A 5,185-nucleotide genomic window follows, 5' to 3' on the forward strand; every position below is an offset into this window, starting at 1 on the left:
CTACAGTTACCACACGTCTTATACACACACACCACCTCCTAAACAACCAATCACATCACTTGCTTGTTTGTGGCATAGGAGAATTGAGAAGTTACTGATAAACCAGATGTCATCAATATGTAGGATGTGACTGATATAGAGAGAGTAGCCTCAGCCCATATTGTACAGTATCAGATGTAATGCATACTATCTAGGCCTACTGCTACTCTGAGTTGGAGGAGAGTGAAAACAGGTGCCACAATATATAGCCAGAAGAATTTAAATCTATCAAAAAAGTTGGCAACATTTCAGACCATACAGGCTTATTTATAGAAATGTAGGCTATTGCATATTGACCAGAAACCAGTCTTCTGTGAGAATACAAAAAGTGTGTGTAGACACAGTGAAAAACCTTTTCTGATCAAATTGAATACATCTGTATCTGTAATACTTAGTGTGTTTGGCAATGCAACTAATTTGTTTGCACTACAATACAAGGAGCTAATGTTCTCCTGGTTTTCAGTGTGCTGTGCCACTGCAATCAGCAGGGGAATAAGTCAAGCTGCGCATGCACTACATCTCATTAGCAACCATTACAGAGCCCAGAGATGTGATTACAACTAGCAAAAACACACTCTCTGGGAATGCTGTTTCCATGTAACTAATTTCACAAGGAAAACTATCACACATGGGGCCCGTGGAAACAACTGGAAGTCAGAAAATCAATCGATGTAAACAATTTACAGAGGTTTAAAACAGTTGTTATATTACAGTTCTAAATAAGACGATGTGCATGTATTCTGTCTCAAGTTAATATTATTGCATAAGTGATGGAGTGCAGAAGTAAAATTACAGTAAAATATGTGTTTATCCAGCTCTCTCTCTCTCTCTCTTTCTCTCTCTCTCTCTCTCTCTCTGTAACTCTCTAACTCTCAAATGTCACAGGAACAATGTGGTAAGACCAACAAACATTTGACATTTAACAGTGTTATTTATCAACTCAAAACAAACACACTGTTGACTGTATTGAAGAGTGTGATTGATGTTATCAGATTCCTTACATAATCAATGTAGAAAACCTGGACATTTTCTCTCAGCCTGGTCTAACCCACAAACTCTGGGACAGAGGGGAGAGGTGCTGGGGGATGGGCTTTCCATTGTTTACAGACACCCAACTTCCACACATCTGCTTCTGGCAAACATTGTTGCTTGGGGCAACTCTCTCCTGACCTGTGTCTTGTGACCTGGTCAGCCAATCTGTGGCCTAGACAGCTGCAGGCAAACCCTAGCACAATCTCTGAACTCTTTAATTGCATTTTGGAGCCCAGGTTGAGCACTAGCTGTGTAAACCCCTGGCTCCATATTAAGGCTGGGCGATATTTTGAACTAATTTAATTAATTAACCGCTATTTGTATTTGAGGTTTGGGCCAACAGCATTGGTCATATGGACACCGAAACACACTAAACACAATATTTCACTGTAATAGAGGAGAAGTAAACCTTTCGACCCATACCCTCTTTATGATCCAACTTCTCAAATTTTGAGCAGAGCAGACACTACTAAAAGGGATGTACCAATGAACATTGATTCTGGAAAATGAATGCTCAGTTTGTTAAATGCGCATTACGGTACCACGTATCGCTAGCAGTATTTTTGTCCAAAAAAATATTGTTATACTAGCTGTTTAGCCTGTCTTTTAGAAATGTGCAATAAGCATAAAACCGTTATATAAGGAATTGGCAACTCGTTCTCATTCTGGTAGGCCACTTGATTTCAACATGTGAACAAACTGGACAGGCTAGCATGCTGTTCAAACAGTTGGAGACGGACAGAAGGGTGTGTTCATAATAATTCAACTGTGTTGCCTTGTTAGCTGAATTCAGAGCTTGTGATTATACCTAGATCCAAGTTGGCTAAATTTTGAAATATATATATTAGCTGGCTACTCACTAGCACGTGGGCCTGTGCTTGAGAGATTGTTTATGAGACCTGTGTTCATTTTCTATAATGCCTGCTACATTATTAGTGAATGTGCATTATGCATGGTTCTGGTTAAATTTGTAACAAAAAGGGAATTTTTATAGACTGACCTGAAAGCCAGATCAGTGACTATTGCAACAAAAAAAGCAGGTATAACTATTTTGATAAAATAATTAAATTATTAGTGGTTCTTATGGTTGTGGAAGGCTTATATTCAGCCTACCGGTAGGTATAATTTACCAAGCTCTGAATTCATAAGATTATTGCTGACTGTTTTAAATGCAATGCATTTGACCTGTAATTGTACAACAAAGCTTATTGAGAAAACATTTTTAAAAATGTAGATATACAGTGCATTCGGAAAGTATTCAGACCCTTTGACTTTTTCCACATTTTGTTACGGTACAGCCTTATTTTATTCCTCAATCTACACACAATACCCCATAATGACAATGCAAAAACAGGTTTTTAGAAATTTTAGCAAATTTATTACAAATAAAAAACAGATACCTTATTTACATAAGTATTCAGACCAGTGGCGGTTGGTGCTGTTTACTATTAGAAGGACGTTGTTTTTATGAGCATGGCCTTATTTCAATTACAGCATATTGGATGACTGTCAGTCATATTCCATTCACCCAGCTCAATGTAACATCAATAGGTTTAGGCTACTACATGATAATTCAATTTGCCCAGGTCGAGAGGCAAGTTGGAGTACATTTACATTTACATTTAAGTCATTTAGCAGACGCTCTTATCCAGAGCGACTTACAAATTGAGTAATCAATGTGACAGACAGTGACACATTCAATACTGCCTTGCACACTCTTGCCTGCATCTAGCTGATCTGGGGTGTAATGATTAGTCCAAAGAGTTGCAAGACTGAACATTTCAAATGTACAAAACAGGGTATGTCCATCCTCATTTCATTTTGTTATATTTCAGTCTTCTGTGATGTATATAAAGTGTAATATTGGGAGGAAACTTAAAATGCACGCACCCCTAAGGGGCCCCTGTGTTGAGGATCAACGTGGCAGATGTGTTGTTACCTACCCTTACCACCTGGCGGCGGCCCGTCAGGAAGTCCAGGACTTTAAAGTACTAATTAAGTCGTTTTGTCATCCTTACTGCCTCTGATCTGGTGGACTCAGTAAACTCAAATACTGCGTTTGTAAATTATATCTGAGTGTTGGAGCGTGCCCGTCTGTTTCTAAATAAAATAAAAACAAGAAAACTGTGCCGTCAGATTTGCTGAATATAAGGAATTTGATGTATAGCATTTACATGTTACTTTTACTCAAGTATGACAATTGAGTACTTTTTCCACCACTGTACATAAGTACATTTTAAAGCAGATACTTTTACACTTTTACTCAAGTAGTATTTTACTGGGTGACTTACACTTTGTAAAAGCCATTTGTAAAAATGATAAAGATGCCCTCATTCGCTAGTGACTTAAGCTGACTCTAACTTGTTCTGACCCACTACAAGCGGTCCGGCAGGAACAGATGTGGCCATATCCAGAGTTGTATTCTCTAGTTCACCACCAGACATTAGCACACACACACACACACACACACACACACACACACACACACACACACACACACACACACACACACACACACACACACACACACACACACACACACACACACACACACACACACGTAGAAGTGATCTTTATGGTTATTGCAGATGCACACTGAAAAGTCGTTCTCTAGCCAAACTTTGCGTCTTCATCGGCTAAAGACGATAACCACTCTGAGCTAGAGTGGGAGGAGCTAGAGTCCAAATGTCCATTCGGGCACACAGATTGGCTGAAACCAGGAGGCTGTGATAGACAACTAAGAAGGGGTGAAAGAAATCAGAGAGACTGTGGGTAAAGTCACGTGCTCAGGCATGGCCTTTTTTTGCAACAGTCCCTGGATTTCTTATGGAAACCCACACATCAGAAAAGGCCTGAAAGGGGGACTTTGTCCTTAAGCACCTAGTCCTATCTAGCAGGACAGGCAGGGTAGAGGGGCAGATGGCTCACCTACTGCGGCAGAGGAATATGGCACAACGGCTACAACTGTCTTTGGCAGCTCACTGGCTACTGCGGAGGTTGGTGACTCTTTCACCACTGCTGAATGCAATGGCTCCCATGGTGGAGCAGGTGGGGACCCCTGGGTGAGGCTCGTCAGGGATCTGGAGGCAGGGCCCGGCTGGGCCCCAGAGACAAGGTCGGGTGGTTCCCCAGGTGCGAGGGCCGGAGGGTCTAACATTGCAGGCGGCGGGCGACCCTCCATAACTGGAGACAGCAGGCACCCCAGGTCAGGAAACGGAGAGTCCCCCAGATTAGGAGGCTGAGGGTCTAGCAGGGCAGGAAACTCGGGGCCTGACTGGGCAGGGGTCTTTGAGCTTATTCACTGGACTAGTTATCAAGGCAAAAGGCGAGACACAGATGCAGACACAGGAGGCAGATGGTTGGAGTCTTACCATGTTAAATAATCCAAAGGGGTAGGCAAGAGAATGGTCGTGGACAGGCAAAATGTCAAAACCAGATCAGAGTCCAGGAGGTACAGAGTGGCAGACAGGCTCGTGGTCAAGGCAGGCAGAATGGTCAGGCAGGCAGGTAGGTAAAGAGTCCAGAAACAGGCAAGGGTCAAAACCGGGAGGACTAGAAAAAGGAGAATAGCAAAAGGAGTATGGGAAAAACACGCTGGTTGACTTGACTAAACATACAAGACGAACTGGCACAGAGAATCAGGAAACACAGGGATAAGTCCACTGGGGAAAATAAGCGACACCTGGAGGGGGTGGAGACAATCACAGGAACAGGTGAAACAGATCAGGGTGTGACACTAGTATTACTAGAGAAAGTTGATTGTGAATCTAGAATCCAAGATGGCGTAGCAGTCAGACGTCTTTGTCCCGTGTCCCGTGTATATATCCTTTATCTTTTTTCTTCAGATATCTTTTTTATATTTTTCCTAAACCTCAACTTCAATAAACTCTCCTGCAACCCGCCTCACCCAATGTGGTATGGATCTGCTATTTTCTAAAGTATTTTTCTTTACTTTCGAACCGGTATCCTCCAACAGAAGCTAGCCAGCTAACTAGCTAGTAGTCAGCTAACCACTGCTAGCGGTCATCAGCTAACCTCTAACTCGGAAATCTCTCGCAAGTTTGCACAACGCGATTCAAACCAGAGCATTCCGGACTTATTTTCTCTCCATATC

The sequence above is a fragment of the Salmo salar genome, chromosome ssa23 (genome assembly GCF_905237065.1).
Source record: "Salmo salar chromosome ssa23, Ssal_v3.1, whole genome shotgun sequence".
In the NCBI taxonomy this organism is placed as follows: Eukaryota; Metazoa; Chordata; class Actinopteri; order Salmoniformes; family Salmonidae; genus Salmo; species Salmo salar.